This window comes from Saccopteryx bilineata, chromosome 3, assembly GCF_036850765.1.
Source record: "Saccopteryx bilineata isolate mSacBil1 chromosome 3, mSacBil1_pri_phased_curated, whole genome shotgun sequence".
Lineage (NCBI taxonomy): Eukaryota > Metazoa > Chordata > Mammalia > Chiroptera > Emballonuridae > Saccopteryx > Saccopteryx bilineata.
Window position 1 is genome coordinate 273,694,927 of NC_089492.1, and position 18,047 is coordinate 273,712,973.

Consider the following 18,047-nt stretch of genomic DNA (forward strand, 5'->3'; position numbering starts at 1 on the left):
TTTTATAGCTTGCTTGCACTATGGCACAAACACTTAAATTTATGCTTTCTTCCAAATGAGTAACACGGCTAAGTTATAGCTGTTAAGGCAACTGTGACTTCAATTTACAGCTTTGTGCATCTCACCTGAAAAGTTCACCTCCTTTAATATTCAAGAGTTTGAGTGTATACAGAGGATATAACTTTTGGCTCTTCAAAGAGAGAAAGATAGAGGGGTACAGCATAGCACCAATAATGAAAGCTCAAAGTTCACCTCTCAGGTATTTGGCTACAAACATAGTTTTCTTTCTTCTCTTTGAGGAGCAACAGGTTCAATTAGCTTATTTGCTTTCTGACATAACTTTATCCTGCTGGAGCTATACAGGACAGAGCCTCAGAACACTTGCTCTACCAGCGATGCCTACTTATGTCTATCTATTGGTGGTATGGAGGGGAAGGGGAAGTTTCCTTAAGCACCTTACAAATAGATAAACCCAGGTTGGAGAGTAGGCCTGGGCCTGACATAAAACTTGAAAACTAAATCTTAGATTGGGGTGGGGAATAGATATTAATATTATAGGTCTGAATTTCATGAACTTTCAAGTCGTTCAGTGGTTCTCAAACTTTAACATGAAAATCACCTGGAAAGCCTGTTAAACCACAGGCTGCTGGGACACATCTCCAGAGTCTCTAATTCTATAGATTCATGTGGGGTGTAGGATATACATTTGTAACAGTTCCCAGGTGATACTCATGCTGCTGGTCCAGGGACCACACTTTTTTATTTATTTATTTATTTATTTATTTATTTATTTCCAGGGACCACACTTTTAGAACCACCTGCCTAGATTATATGTAGAATCCCTTCAAGTTTTCTTATTCTATCATTAATAAATTATAACTTAAGGTGTGTAAGACCTTAAAAATAACAAAAATACCTCCAAAATAAGGGGGAAAACAATTGGTTCTCTGTACATGTCTTTTCAGGGGTGAGGGCAAAGCAGAGTACTACTTAAGTGTTTTATAATAGAGGAAGTCAAGCTGTCATGAGAGAAATGGATAAGACAAAAAGCCACAGAGACTATTCTTCTAAATATCAAAAGGAATAAAGTAGAAGTGCAAAGTTCTCTCTTAGGCTGCAGCTGAAATCTTAGCTAAAAAGGTTACAGTGATGATGGGAGTATCCTCATCTAAACTACAATCATAGTAACACTGTGTCCCAAATCACTACTAAATGCCAATATTAAATTGCAATTCCAACATAACTAAAACAATTTTTGGCAAGTCTGTATCAGAAGCTCCAATAATGTTCCCAATCATAATTTTGGAGCTACACGGATTCTTTTGGGACTGATTAGAAAGTTCAAATTAAACTACAACTGGATTAGTAAGTAAGTAATAGCAGGTGGTCTTCCTCAGATACACCTGCATCCAAAACATTACCATTATCTCCTGTAAAGAGGTCAAGGGCTTATGGGCACATCATGCTGCACAAAACGAGGAGATCCTCATCTCATTCCAGACTGCCACTGCTGTCCACGTGGCCCCCAGGTGAAGACTACATTTGCTGAACAGAGACCACCCCACTCTGTCAGTCCAGATCTCCCTACAACACTTGAGGGGCAGTCGTTACCATGGCTACTATAGAGCTTCTAGAGCCGTAGCTATTAACCATTGCTACAGATGAGAATTTTCTGTGAAGCTTTACAAATGCCTGGACCTTTCCCTAGAAATTACAATATAGTGAGCCTGGCAGCGCTTGGGTTCCCCTCACCCTCACCCTATAAAAATCCTTGGATGATTATATACTAGCTGAGAACCAATAATCTAAAGAATACTCAATAAAATTTTCTGTGATATGTGTCTCTTAACTACTTGAAATATAGCTAGTGTGACTGAGGAACTGTTTTATTTACTTTTAAAGATTTATTATTATTATTATTCATTATAGAGAGGGGAGAGAGAGTGAGAGAAGGGGGGAGGAGCAGGAAGCATCAACTCCCATATGTGCCTTGACCAGGCAAGCCCAGGATTTTGAACCAGCAACCTCAGCGTTTCCAGGTTGACGCTTTATCCACTGCGCCACCACAGGTCAGGCCTGTTTTATTTACTTTTAATTAATCAAATAACCATATGTAGCTAGCTAGTGGCTACCATACTGGACCACACGGTTCTAGAGCAATACTCACAAATCATTTTCATTTCTCCTTGTTCAACAACAGCTCCAAACTTCCTACCTACAACATCTTGTACTACTAGTATCATACAGAAAGAGCAAAAAGTATAACAAACGGATAGGCATGGGTTCAAATCCTAAATCTATCACTGTCTGATATTGAACACATCAGTTTTTCAGCTAAAATGCACCTAAACACTCATACAATGCCTGGTGTTTAACTGTCTAATAAACAGTAGGTATTATCAATAATGATAAATAGTGTGCTTCTGCCTAACTCTGAAGCCCTCCATAGTGTGCCCCAGTTCTACATATTTTTTCAGTCTCACACTGAAGTCCTCCACATATGAAGCATGCACAGCTCTCTACAATGGTATCCTCCTGCTCTGCCCTCCCATACATACACGATGGCTTCCACCAGCAGAAACCCAACCCCTCAACATGAAGCCACTTCCTACCTTTTTCAGCACACTCTTATCTCTCACATTTCAAAATGTTCTATTATAAATTTAGTCAGAATCACAAAGTTTATCTCTTAGTTGTCCAGCTGACTAAATCTCTCAAGATTAAGTTCAAGGAAGCCAGAGATCAGATCTTTTATTTTCAAAGACCCCAAGTGCAGAGCTAGGACTCAGTAACTTCAATGTGCCAGGCTGACCTACTGCAAGAAGTGGGTAGGGGATACGATGGAAAGAAAACCTAGATCAAACCACCTAGCCATACCGGCAGTGGCATGCCCTTAACCAGTTTATGACTTTGAGGGTGGAAAAATCAAGTGATTAGTAATGAAAGAGGAGAGGGTGGAATAAATAGATAAGGGAGAACAAGCATATTTTTGAGAAGACTCTTATGTGCCACCCTATACCCGAGAGGTCTTCAAACTATACAGACATCCCCCCCAACACCCTGCTTAAAAACAAAAGGCTAAAGGCGAGTGGCCTTTTTTTCCTCTCACAGCAGGGGAACTGACTCACCATAGAGGACAGCTACTTACAGGGGAGTTAGTAAATAAAGGGTTCAAGGCTTCTTCCACCAACTTCAGGAAATCGTTGCATATCAAAAATAACACAAGTCAAAAAAATTCTTATTCTAAAAATAAAATTGAGACATTTTCCTTTCCTGGATATCAGATTTCGGATTCCCTTTCTTCACCAAAGGGTTAAAATCAACAGAATATGCAGCTTAGCAAACTAAAATATATTTGGCCCCAACAATCAGATTACTCTGTTCTCAGGTCAAAGTTAACATCTGCTCATATCAGAAAAGGAGGAGGGCAGGGACCTAACTCACATTTCTGACATTTAAAACCTTTGTGAAAGATTTGTGATTTGCAGTTGCTGATGAAATGCCATCTTCCAATCTCTCAAAACAGAGACGGGGGGGAGGGGCTTAAATGTTCACTAATTAGTTGATTTAAAAGTAGCAATTTCAGACCAGAAAAATCCCTACTACACACAAGATATAAAAGCCAGTATCAGCATCTGCAGACACCAAGGAAAACGCAATGGATGGCAAACACCAAACCCTGGGCTGCAAAGAGCAAGAGATTCCTTTCTGGGAAAGACGAGAGGAAATCCTTTCAAAAGGAAACCACAGGAGTAGATTACTGTGATTACACTTCAAAAGCAAAGGCTTTGCCATAAAGACACATAATTGGGAGGAAAATGCTGCCCCCTTGATCAGGGAAGTCAGGCCCCCTGCTATATACTCTCCTGAATTCATAAAAAATAAAAATAAATAAGTGGAAAAGAGCCAATAAGAACACCCCCCCCCCATCTCCATCTACCACTTATCTCTTTCCAGATCACTGGCTGTGTTACAAGCTGCTTGCCAAATCAAATGCATCAAAAGATGCAGTTGTAGGGGCATCAAAGGCAAGGATGCCTAGCAGGCTGGCCCCTCTGAATACATTCAGAACAAACAGCTTACAGACTAACCACTTGAAAGTTTCCCCCTGCTCCAAACAAATGACATTACAAGCCTCTCCAGACCAGCCAGCTAATAGAATCCCTCACAACTTCTTATTGCACCAAATAAAGCTAGAACAACCCTCAGGAGTTGCTGATAACAGACTAGGCTTCCAATTCTCTAACCTGTGACCATGACTGACTGATGCTAGTGTATCAGGAAAACAGAAACTTAATTTTTTCTTTCTTCTTTCATTTAGCAGTGCCCACGTGCATGCATATGAGTGTGAGAGAGAAAGGAAGAGCAATGAGAAGCATCAACTCGTAGTTGTGTCACTTTAGTTGTTGGTTGCTCCAGTTAATCCAGTGACCATGGGATCATGCCTATGATCTCATGCTGAAGCTGGATGAGCCTGCACTCAAGCAGGCAACCTTGGTGTTTCAAATCCATGACCTCAGTGTCCCAGGTCAACACTTTATCCACTGCACCACCACTGGTCAGGTGAGAAACTTAATTTTCTTGAAATAAAAGTCCAATTGAGGAAAGCTCCAGGCCTCAGGTCCAACCCAAAGATGCAGAAAGAAGTGACCAGGCTGCAGCCCTAAGAAGCCAGATTTGGATCGGCAAGAATACTACAGAGAGGGATGGGCTGGGGCTGCCAAAAGGCGTCCATCAGAGAGAAGTCTTGACTACCACTTGTTCTGTCACCCTAAATTCCAACTGGCTGAGGCCAATATAAACCTAGAGTCCTAATCTTGGAATTTGGACAATTACACATTACTTCTTACTCTTTGTGTTTTCAATGTATTCCTAGCCAGATTTGTTGTATAACTTTTAATAATAACAATTAAAAAAAAATCCCTGGCTCTTTAATCGAAAGAACCCCCTAATTGATTCCCACAGTAATTAACCTGCATTTTACCTCAGAGAGCGGTAGTTAAGGAAGTCAGCACTGCTATTTATAACTCATCTCAAATTGAGGGCAGACTGCCTAAAATCTAACACATCCCAGCTGTACTCCTGTTTGAACTGGGGCCAAGGGAATTTTTTAAAGCAATCTTGGCACCGAATGAATGACACCAACAGTATGAGAGCACGAGCGGTTGTGTTGTGGTGACGTAGCACTGGAGGTGGAATGGGAGGGGGCCAGTGTACTGTGATCCCTCTCGTGCATGCCTGCTGCTTGCCTTGCTGAGTCCCAGTACAGTAAGCTGGAAACCGCCCACTGAGAGCCAAACACAGGAAAAGGCTTTTCCTGTGGAACGCCTTGAAGTGAGAAACACATGGCTAATCTGCATAAACGCGAAGCCACACCACCCTTGCCAGGAAGGTTAGTGCTCGTAATCTCTGGCCATGAAGCTGGCTGCCTGGGAGGACTTGGACTGGGGCCTGATAACCCAGAAAGAGCTGAGAGAACAGATGGGTAAGGACCCCAGCAGAAAACTGCCCCGGGTCACGTGACTTGCCACATGGCCCCGCCAGCACAAACTATTGTCTGGCTGTGAGCTCCCTATACAAAGGCACCCAGCCTCAGCTTCCTGTGATTACAGGGACAGGCGGCAGCTGTTGATACAGTTCCCATATTGGGCCCTCCCTGTGAAGAAGCATTCCAGGCAGGGACAAATATAAAAGTTAAGGCCTCACCCAACTAACCCGCTAGGTTCCACATGGCTCCACTCAGATCTTAGGATGGACAGAGCAGACTTCCATAAAAGAATCACCCTTTATATCCTGATACACAAATTAACCAGTATAAGTCATTCTCACTGTGCCCTCCCTCCAGTCAATGCCTGGCTCATCCTGCCTTTTCTCACTCCTCCAGTATTTCATAGCTTTGAAGACTGATAAAAGACTTCTTCCCCAAATGAAGAGAAACTGCCCAGAAACCTGCTTGTTTAGTCTATCCCCAGACCCAGCCTCCTAAAAAGTAAGGAGACCCCCCACCTAGGATAATAAGATTCCTGACACCTCCTATTTGGCCTCACTAGAAACATCATTAAAGGTTTCCTAAAGTTAAATTGATGATGTTAAAAATCTCTCATCAGATACACCAACACCTGATCCAAGAAATTAAACCCACTCAGCCTATGACTTTTATCATTCATAACAGTAGAATCAATATTCCATTTTCTATTTCACAATAGATGGAAAACGATTCTTTCATTCTAGTTCTAGTTCATTCAAAGTTCTAAACAAACTGGCCATCTGCCTATGGTGAGAGAGAAATTACCAAACTAGTTGGCAACTACCACACCAGTGAGACAGATTTTTAAGAAATTCTTTCAAAGTTCCAGGAAATGTCCAAGTTGAATATAAACAAAAAATCCAAAGTCAATGGAAAGTTCTAGCTACCCTATTCTGCTTATAGAAATGATTCTACAAGGTCAGAGCACATTCCACTTTATAGACTAAGTATGAGCCAATTTCAAAGACATCACCCAAAGCACTAGCCTGACAAAACTGATTAGGAGAGGCTTCAACCAGTCTCAGGACCTTCCAATCGAGACTCTGTCTCTAAAATGATAGAGAACAAGACAAGAAGCCTGGCTATCTCCCAGGCTCAGAGATAGTTAGGCTGCTGTGCTCTATCCTTCCAGACCAGTAGATCTGAGAAAACTTACCATGGGTTGAAAAGAGAAACCAAAGGGGGAAGAGTCATTGAATCATCTAGCAAAACTCAAATTATGAGAGCCAACTGTAATAACCACCTCACAGCTGTCCACCCAAAAAAGGCATGCAGGAAAAACCACAACCAGGTGGTATTTCTTTATTTTTTCCTTTGGTTCCAGAAAGAACCCTTCAAATAAAGCAGCTAGAGCACCAAATTAACTAATGAATTGCCCAACAAATGATAAAAGTCCTGCTCTTCATCCAGAACACTTTCATTAGCCACCTTTCTTTTTTCTTTTCTTTTTTTTTTTACAGAGACAGAGAGTCAGAGAGAGGGACAGAGAGAGATGAGAAGCATCAATCATCAGTTTTTCGTTGTGACACCTTAGTTGTTCACTGATTGCTTTTTCAAATGTGCCTTGACCACGGGCCTTCAGCAGACCGAGTAACCCCTTGCTCAAGCCAGTGACCTTGGGTCCAAGCTGGTGCGCTTTGCTCAAATCAGATGAGCCCGTCTGGTGACCTCAGGGTCTCGAACCTGGGTCCTCTGCATCCCAGTCCGACACTCTAACAACTGTGCTACCAGCCGGTCAGGCTTAGCCACCTTTCAACAGAGAAAATGCCCTTACCCAAAATTATGAAGATTAACTTTTTTGGAAGACCAAACTTAGCTAACAAGTATCTCCCAATTTCCAACAAATTACAAAAGCTTTTAAGGATATCACACAACTCGAGAAAGAATTCCTCTTTAGGTATTGCTTAAAACTCAGGGCTATAATAGCATTAAGGCCACAAGAATGATGCTTAAACAGGAACCAAAATACCATTTGATAAAAATAAACATCCTTTTCTTTACAATTTTTTAATCTCAGGAGTAAGGCAACAGTACATCATGGTGAAGAATACCAGACAGAGAATATCTGGGTTCCAATCCCAATTCTCTGACCAACTCCGGGGGGGGGGGGGGGGAGGCACTAATCAGATTTTATCTCAACTTTCTCAGCCACACAATCGAACCCTGCCCTCCAGATTCTAAATAAGCAGCTGTAGGATGGGGCCAGAAATCTCCTTAGGCAATTCATGTCCAGTCTGAGAGCATTTATTTGGGTTACACAGCCTCCCTCTTTTAAAGATCCTGCCATCTCCAGCACAGAGTGACTCTAGAACTCAGATACACCTTCCGTTTCCTTAGCCAAACAATGATTCGTCTGAAGAGGGCAGTGCATGGCCAAGAGAAAAAAGCAGGAATGCACCTCAGATTCCCAAATAAGCAGCATTCCCAGTCAAAGCCAAGCTTTCCCCAATTGCTATATCCAGCCCGATTATCCATTCTCTTGAGGAAATATCACTAACATATATATGCTTTACTTATTCATCTTGTTCACTGTCTGAATCCTAGACCAGAATACAGATTCCTATGCCCCAGGAAGGTAGAGAATTATGTATGAATTATGTATAAAGCAAACTTTCCTACTTTAAAAATAGGAAAGGGAATATGGAAGAGAAAGTATAATTCTAGAGGTCTTGCAAGTCCTAACCTCCTTCACCCTGAGGAAATGCTTTGGTTCAACATGGCCAGTCCCTAGGCAATGGTCAAGAGTTCTGTCCCTCAGTTTCCACACCAACAATATAGAAATAATAGCAGTGGTACCTTCAGGGTTGAGTTCACACAGTAAAACAAAACAAAAACACTGTTTTCTTAATCCAGCTGGATATGCTCTCACTTCAGAACCTTTGAATATACTGAATTCCACCTGAAATACTTTTTTTTTTGCGACAGAGAAAGACAGACAGAGGGACAGATAGGGACTGACGAACAGACAGGGAGGGATAGAGATAAGCATCAAGTCTTCACTGCTGCACCTTAGTTGTTCAATAATTGCTTTCTTTTATGTGCCTTGACCAGGGGGCTACAGCTGCTGTAGCCCCCTCAAGCCAACGACCTTGGGCTTCAAGCCAGCAACCTTTGGGCTCTAGCCAGCGACCATGGGGACAGGTCTATGATCCCCAGCTCAAGCCAGTGACCCTGCACTCAAGCTGGCGAGCCCATACTCAAGCCGGATGAGCCCGCACTCAAGCCGGCGACCTCGGGGTTTCAAACCTGGGTCCTCTGCATCCCAGTCTGACACTCTATCCACTGCACCACCGCCTGGTCAGTCTAGAGTACTTTTTTATTTTTATTTTTTAGAAAGAGAAAAAAACAGGAAGGGAAAGAGAAGAGAAGTGTCAACTTGTAGTTGCATCACTTTAGTTGTTCACTGATTGCTTCTTATACGTGCCTTGACATGGGATGGGAGGATTCCAGATGAGCCAGTGACCCCTTGTTCAAGCCAGTGACCTCAGGGTTTCAAACCTGGGACCTCAGCACCCCAGGTTGACACTCTATCCACTGCACCACCACCAATCAGGCACCTGGAATATTTTCTTCTCCCAGATTTTATTATAACTTCACTCTTTTGTATCAAGTATTGGGCTTGCCTGGTTACCCAATGTAAAATTTCAATCCGGATCCCTGATAAACTTTTCCTCCTGAATATGTATTACTAACATTCTACATGTTTTATTATCTTGTTCAATGTCTATATCCTAGTCTAGAATATATCAGTCCCAAGAGGTACATAAGAGTCTTTGTGTGTTTGACTGTATCTTCCAGCACCCAAAATATTAGCTATTATCATCCTACACAAGTCCCAGATTTCTAGCAATAAAACTCAGAAACAACAACAGTTAAGGTCTGGTCCCATATACTCAAGACCAGAAACTAAGAGTGATTAGCTAGAGGTTAACTAGCAATCAAGTAAGCTATAAGATTATGCTGTGCTTTCTCTGTCTGAGCAAGTCACTTCACCACCTGGCATATGACCACTTGTAAAATGGGAATGTAAAAACTGTCCAACAAAGACATAAGGCAGTTCAAATGATAAGTATATGAATATTTTTACAGAATCACTTTATAACGGATATTACTTCCCTCTCTCAACCCTCAATAGGAGAAAAAGCAGAATGGATTGAAAGCTGTTTCAAAATACCTCCTTAAAAAACAAGAACAGCCTGGTCTGTGGTGGTGTGATGGATAGAGCATCAGCTTGGAACACTGAGGTCGCCAGTTCAAAACCCTGGACTTGTCTGGTCAAGGCACATATGACAAGCAATCAATGAACAACTAATGTGAAGCAACTATGAGTTGATACTTTTTGAGACCCTCCACTCTGTAAAATTAATAAATAAAATCTTAAACAAACAGAAAACCAAGAACACACAAGTTAGACAGCAAAAGGATTGACCAGTCCAATTCTCAAGCTCCATCTACTTTAAGTCTGATCTCCAAAAGCATTTGTTAAACAGCTCCTTCCAATAATCCTGACAGTCAAGCACAATAGTTTTCAACCAGGACAATACTAACCCCTTAGAAGTGTTTGGAAATAATGTATAACACTGCCTCTTTAGGTTATTCCAGCAATTGTTTTGTTACTGGCATTATTACCCGGGGAGCAAGATGCTAAATGTCCCGCAATGCATCTCCACACAAAGAGCCTTATAAAAAACAATGGACTCTAGCCCATTAGAGTCCACTAGAGTTTAATGGACTCAAGACCAATCTCAGAGGCAGAATTTCCTTTAACATTTAATCCTGGAGCAATTAAGGGAAAGAACTGACCAGTACCATCCCAAGAGCCTAGCAGTACAAAGTCAACCACTAGCCAAGGTAATCAGAAAGAAACATTTATTTTAAAAAATAGCTGGAGCCCTGGCCGGTTGGCTCAGCGGTAGAGTGTCGGCCTAGCGTGCGGAGGACCCGGGTTCGATTCCCGGCCAGGGCACACAGGAGAAGCGCCCATTTGCTTCTCCACCCCTCCACCGCACTTTCCTCTCTGTCTCTCTCTTCCCCTCCCGCAGCCAAGGCTCCATTGGAGCAAAGATGGCCCGGGCGCTGGGGATGGCTCTGTGGCCTCTGCCTCAGGCGCTAGAGTGGCTCTGGTCGCAACATGGCGACGCCCAGGATGGGCAGAGCATCGCCCCCTGGTGGGCAGAGCATCGCCCCTGGTGGGCGTGCCGGGTGGATCCCGGTCGGGCGCATGCGGGAGTCTGACTGTCTCTCCGTTTCCAGCTTCAGAAAAATGAAAAAAATAAAAATAAAAAAATAAAAACTTAACAATGGCCTAACCAGGCGGTGGCACAGTGGATAGAGCGTCGGACTGGGATGCCGAGGACCCAGGTTCGAGACCCCGAGGTCACTGGCTTGAGCGTGGGCTCATCTGGTTTGAGCAAAAAGTTCACCAGCTTGGACCCAAGGTCGCTGGCTTGAGCAAGGGGTTACTCGGTCTGCTAAAGGCCCGCGGTCAAGGCACATATGAGAAGGCGATCAGTAAGCAGCTAAGGTGTTGCAACAAAAAAACTGATGATTGATGCTTCTCATCTCTCTCCGTTCCTGTCTGTCTGTCCCTGTCTATCCCTCTCTCTGATTCTCTCTCTGTCCCTGTAAAAAAACAAAACAAAAAACCCAAAAAAACTTAATAATGTACAGACCTGTTTCCACATGAAGTGGTATGGGTTCACACCAGAAGAGGTACTTCCTCCCACAAACCATCCTTTGGTGCTTCAACTAAGGAAAAAACCTTAGTATGGATGCACTGACCATAGCCCAACCCAATGGGGACAGTTTTTAAAAACACTTTCTACCCTGCTTATTATTATTATTTTTTTAAGATTTACTGATTTGAGAGGGAGAGAGAAAAAGAAGGGAAAGAGCGGAAGCACCTACTAATAGTCATTGCTTCTCATATGTGCCTTGACTGGGCAAGCCCAGGGTTTGAACTGGTGACCTCAGTGTTTCAGTGGTCAGCAAACTCATTAGTCAACAGAGCCAAATATCAACAGTACAACGACTGAAATTTCTTTTGAGAGCCAAATTTTTTAAACTTAAACTATATAAGTAGGTACATTCCTTATCGAGGTAGCGCCTGCATGTGGTATTTTGTGGAAGAGCCACACTCAAGGAGCCAAAGAGCCGCGTGTGGCTCATGAGCCACAGTTTGCCGACCAGGGCCCTAGGTCAAGGCCTTATCCACTGCACCACCACAGCCAGGCTATGCCCTGCTTATTTGTCATTATCATTAAATGATATGGTACACTTAAAGGAATACATACAGAGGCAAGGGTCATATAACCTTATGCAATATATCTTTTCAATAAAGACAATACTTGTAAATCATACCTAGCTCTTCTAACTTAGTTTCTAAATTACTCCTTCCTCAGCGCTGGCTGGTTAGCTCAGTACATTAAGAGCACTGTCCCAAAACGACAAGGTTGCAGGTTCAATCCCTGGTCAGGACACACATGGAAAGCAACCAATGAATGCACGACTGAGTGGAACAACTAACAAATGCTTCCCTTCCCCTCCCCTCTCTCTTCCTTCCTCTCTCTGTCTCAAAAATAATAAGAATGATAATAAAATAAATAAATAATTTTAAAAATTAAGCCCTAACAGGATAGCTCAGCTGGTTGGAGCATTGTCCCTGAGCATGGAGGTTGCCGGTTGGATTCCCCAGTCGGGGCACTTACAGGAGCAGTTCAATGTTCCTGACTCTCACTTCCTGCCTCTCTCAAAAACAACAGTAATAGCCTGACCAGGTGGTGGTGCAGTGGATAGAGCATCGGACTGGGACTCAGAGGACCCAGGTTGGAAACTCCCAGGTCACCAGCTTGAGCATGGGTTCATCTGGTTTGAGCACAGCTCACCAGCTTGAATCCAAGGTTGCTAGCTTGAGCAAGGGGTCACTGGTCTGCTGTAGCCCCCCAGTCAAGGCACATTTGAGAAAGCAATCAATGAACTAAGGTGCTGCAAGGAAGACTTGATGCTTCTCATCTCTCTCTCTTCCTGTCTGTCCCTCTCTGTCTCTCTCTCTCACACACACACACCACACACATACCAACAACACAGTTCTAGGTCCTGCCAATTTTTTCCTTCTATACTAAAAAAGTTCTGTGACACATTACCAAGCTACAGAAATTTGATTTACATGCAGTCACGGATCCCATTTATCATGCTTTGATTGTCATCAATCAACTCCTATCTTTTGATGGAGACTCTTGAGAAGCAGAGGCAAAGCCACTGTGTTTATTACGTTAATTCTAGGGCTGCCTTGTCAAAAATGCCAGTCTTTCACCTGGTCCCCCTAACTCCACACTCTGAACTATGACAGGCACAAAATTACATAAGTTAAAGAACGGCTCAGGACACAGTCAATCTTATTAAGATTATAGGTGCCCCTAAATCCTCAGGTTTTTTTTGTATTTTTCCGAAGCTGGAAACGGGGAGAGACAGCCAGACAGACTCCCGCATGCGCCCGACAGGGATCCACCCGGCACGCCCACCAGGGGCGACGCTCTGCCCACCAGAGAGCGATGCTCTGCCCCTCCGGGGGCGCCGCTCTGCCGCGACCAGAGCCACTCCAGCGCCTGGGGCAGAGGCCAAGGAACCATCCCCAGCGCCTGGGCCATCCCCGCTCCAATGGAGCCTCGGCTGCGGGAGGGGAAGAGAGAGACAGAGAGGAAGGAGGGGGTGGGGGTGGAGAAGCAATGGGCGCCTCTCCTATGTGCCCTGGCCGGGAATTGAACCTGGGTCCCCCGCACGCCAGGCCGACGCTCCCCCACTGAGCCAACCGGCCAGGGCCAGGTTTTTTTTAAGGTCGGCAATTCCCTGAATAAAAGGCCAGAGTCCTATAAATTTTCCAGTTCTTTTCAAAGTTCCAAAAAGTACACAGGTACCCACCACCTCTATATCATTGTCCACACAAATGTGTACAGGAGACCCTACCTTCATCATTTATACCAGAGACACATGGGACCAGGTCAAAGTTATCAGCTGTCTTTTCTGAAGATTATTTGTCTCTCCTCTTTATTTGCTATCTCTGGCCAGTATAATCAAATTGGGATGGATACTTGGTATGCTAACCTATGGAAATCTACCTAAAATGTATCATTAGCCCCACTCCCATCCCCATGTCTGTTTTAGCTCATAACTCTTTTGAGATTGTCTTACTGAAAGTGCACAGAATTTCCCTTTGGTGAATATGTCTGTCTGGGTGGGTGAACCCAGCTATCTCAATCTCATTTTATTTTAACCCAAAATGCCATAATGAAACCACATATTGGTCACTTGAGGTTTTATGCAGGGGTTTTAAAGAAGACAATTCAAAGCTTCATTAGGAAAGCAGAGGATTCAAATCACAGACTAGAAAGAAAGACAAGAATGTTACAAATCTGTTCTAACAGATATAAGGGAGGGGGCTAAGAAACGGTCTCCAGACTAAAGGTAACACAGTGGGAAAGAGAAGAGGTAGAGATTATGAAACTTCTGTTTATGAATTAGTTAGGCAAAGGCACTTTTTGCCTCTAGTTAGCCAGGCCATTCCAACAGAGGTAAGCAGATCCCAGGAATATTCACTGAATGATGTTGATCTGAAAGTGGTGAATTGCATCTGCAGTCCTGAAAGGAGACATCTTACTAACACTGGGGTGATAGTTACTGAGATCTCCATGTGTTTTACATTCTGTAACACAGACACCAAAGGAGAGAACAAAAGGAAAAACATAAGAACAAGGAAAACAGGCCCTGGTCAAGTGGCTCAATTGGTTAGTCCTCCTGAAATGCCAAGGTTGCAAGTTTGATCCCTGGTCAGGTAACAGCAAGAATCAAACAATGACAGCATGTATGAGTGGAACAATAGATCGATGTTTCTCTCTCTCTTTAAAAAACAAAAGAAAAGAAAAAGAAAAAAAAGCTCTCGGTTTGAAAAATAAATTTAAAAATCTAAAAGTCAGAGGGATGATGAAGTGGGTTTAAAACACAAACAAGCCAGGTGAAACAGTCTATTAAGAGTAGCATCTTGGCCCTGGCAGGTTGGCTCAGTGGTAGAGCGTCGGCCTGGCGTGCAGAAGTCCGGGGTTCGATTCCCGGCCAGGGCACACAGGAGAAGCACCCATCTGCTTCTCCACCCCTCCCCCTCTCCTTCCTCTCTGTCTCTCTATTCCCCTCCCGCAGCCAAGGCTCCATTGGAGCAAAGATGGCCCGGGCGCTGAGGATGGCTCCTTGGCCTCCGCCCCAGGCGCTAGAGTGGCTCTGGTCGCAACAGAGCGATGCCCCGGAGGGGCAGAGCATCGCCCCCTGGTGGGCAGAGCGTCACCCCCTGGTGGGCGTGCCAGGTGGATCCCGGTCAGGCGCATGCGGGAGTCTCTGTCTGACTGTCTCTCCCCGTTTCCAGTTTCAGAAAAATACAAAAAAAAAAAAAAGTAGCATCTTGCTCTCTCAGCTCTGCATAGTTACACTGGTCTGCACATGTGTGAGTTTCGTAATGGAGAGAGAGAGAAAGGACCTCCTCAGGACATCAGGCTGGCCTCACAGTGGCCACTCTTTCCTTGAGGGGTGCAACAGGCACTGGGTAAAAAAAAAAAAAAAAAAAGAGTAGCATCTTGGCCCTGGCTGGTTGGCTCAGTGATCGAGTTTCAGCCTGGCACGCTGATGTCCTGGGTTCAATTCCCCATCAGGAAGACTATATTTTCAGGGGTTATTTCTAGAGTTCGTTGGATTCCCCATCAGAGTACACAGGAGAAGCAACCATCTGTTTCTCCACCCCTCCCCTTCCTCTCTCTCTCTTCTCCTCCTGCAGCCATGGCTTGGTTGGTTCAAGTGCATGGGCCCCCGGGAACTGAGGATGGCTCTGTAGCCTCTGCCTCAGGCATTAAAAATAGCTTGGTTGCACGCATGGCCCTAGATGAGCAGAGTATCGGCCCCAGAGGGGGTTGCCAGGTGGATCCCAATTGGGGCGCATGTGGGAGTCTGTCTCCCTATCTTCCCTTCTCTCATTTGGAAAAGAAGAAGAAGAAGAAAAAAGTGGCATCCCCATATACCAAGGTTGCAGGTTAGATCCCTGGCGGTCAGGGCACATACAAGAATCAACCAGTGAATCTGTTTCTCTCTCCCTTCGTCTCTCTCTAAAATCAATCAATAGATGTCCACCCCTCAGAGAGCCTTCATTCACTTCAGAGATGGGACAACTTGTCAGGAGTCTTTTTTTTTTTTTTTTTTACAGGGACAGAGAGAGAGTCAGAGAGAGGGACAGACAGACAGGAACTGAGAGAGACAAGAAGCATCAATTATCATTTTTCATTGTGACACCTTAGTTGTTCATCGACCGCCCCCTCACATGTGCCCTGACCGCAGACCTCCAGCAGACCAAGTAACCCCCTGCTTGAGCCAGTGAACTTGGGTCCAAGCCGGCGAGCTTTTTGCTCAAGCCAGATGAGCCCACGCTCAAGCCAGTGACCTCGGGGTCCTGAACCTGGGTCCTCCGCATCCCAGTCCGACGCTCCATCCACTGCACCACCGCCTGGCCAGGCAAGGAGTCTATATTTTAGAGGATTTATTTGCTAGGACTTCACAAGGGACTCATGGAAAGAATTTACAGCAAAACTCGGGATGGCCATTGGGGTTGTGGGGGGGAGAGAGGCCTACTGAGAGCTCACTAGATCACCAAAGGCCCCGTTCTCAAATCAGTTGGTCATTATCACAAGCAGAAGGAACATTGTAGCACTTAATTAATACTCCAATACAGGCCTTCGAGTAGCATTTTCAAGAATCACTTTCTTTCTTTACTTATTTTAGTTTTTAATTTACTAATTTTATAGAGAGAGGGAAACATTGATCTGTCATTCCACTCATTTATGCATTCATTGATATGTGACCTGACTGGAAATTGAAAGCACAACCTTGGCACATCAGGACAACCTCTAACCAACTGAACTACCTGGCCAGGGCCAAGAATCACTTTCTTAGGCAGTTTACTCAACTGATCATACTTGGAGAATACCATAGGTAATCATCCTAAAATGATCACCTTCACCAACCAACCAGGACCACAGATTCAGATTACCCTCATGCAATCACCAAAGAGCTAAGAAAGAAATAACAGTGGAAGTCAGGGAGTATCCAAGTCCTATAAATATACAAGCTTTGTCACTAGTTTATCATTATTGCATAGTAGAAGATCATCTCAAAAAATATTTTCTTTCTTCTCCCCCAACCTCAAGCACTTTTAACCTTTTCTCCATTCAATAACACTGGCATCATGGGAGGGGAAGATATGTCTGAAATATTAGCCAATAATACAATTTGGAAGAAACTTTAAAGGTAATTCAGATATATTCCATAACCCAGTTGAACATAAATGCATAAACCCAGTAGTTCTTAAACTTGACCATACATTAATTACAATTGCCTGAAGGGCTTGTTAGAAAACACTGGCCAGAGTTTGCCACAGTTTAGGATTCAGTTTGAGAATTTGCAATTCTAAACAGGGCTCAGGTAACGCTGATGCTGATGATTAGGGACCACACTGAGAACCACTGCACACTACTCTAGCTCTCCAACTATAATAGGTGCTTAAAAAAATGGGTGCATTTTTAAGCATTAAGATGCAGCTAAGAACTATGAGACAGTTTTTAATTTAGTGAAGACCAATACTCTCTTTAACCACTTAATTCTATCCTGCTCTCAAACAGGGGACTCTACCAAACAGGAGTCGTGTTTGAATTTCATTTGATAATAGTACTTTCAGATAAACTTATTTACTATTCACTACAGCCTACAAGGTAGTCATTTTTCCTTACTATATAACTGAGGATACAGATTCAGAAAAGTTAAGTGACTTGCCTAAAGTCACACAACCTGAGGGAACTTTAAACCTTGGTTTTAGAGCTGATTCTGTTATGAAACTTTGTATATGTACAGCCACTTAACCTTTATGTGTTCATTTTCCCCAAGTGGAAATTAAGACAATAATCCCTGCCTCCCCAGTGAGTACTCCCAGTTACAGAAGTAAAATCACTCTGCAAATGTTTTTATAATGCAAGTTACCTCTCAGATCAAAGTGAAGGACTCTATCTTTGAACCTGAATCTTACCCCCAACCACAGCTCTCTAAAATCCCTCCCAAGAAAGGAGCCCGAGGACTAATTCTCATCACTGGGATCACATGGCCATTCATCAGAAACCTAGGCATAGTGTCAAGTTGTAACTAAGGGCTTTTCAGTCTTTCACTGCATTTAAGAGTTCCAGGCTATTGCAAAACTAATGTCCCAATAAGCCTTAGTGCTTGAATAATTTGTTTTGGGGAAGCAATTTTAGTAGTTTATAGTGTTAAAGCTCTGGAAAATCAGACAATCCTGATTCAAATACACACTCTACCTTTTACTAGCTATTTGCCCTATCCCTGAGTCAGGACAACGTTATGGATAAACTACCTATGAGAATTGTTCCCTAAATCCTTTTTAATATAGTTATCTTTGGCAGCCCAGATTCCTAAACAGGTAACAAGT

At 43.6% G+C, this 18,047-nt stretch overlaps 1 protein-coding gene and 1 non-coding gene across 3 annotated transcripts in view; one reads left to right on the top strand and one right to left on the bottom strand.

The window, feature by feature from the left end:
- ARID1A (AT-rich interaction domain 1A) overlaps positions 1 to 18,047 on the bottom strand; it is an 86,804-nt gene that overhangs the window by 58,191 nt on the left and 10,566 nt on the right. The gene's annotated exons all lie outside the window — the stretch shown is intronic.
- Positions 14,975 to 15,108, top strand: LOC136332824 (small nucleolar RNA SNORA64/SNORA10 family). The gene has a single exon (XR_010730956.1). It is a non-coding gene; the product is annotated as a small nucleolar RNA SNORA64/SNORA10 family (small nucleolar RNA).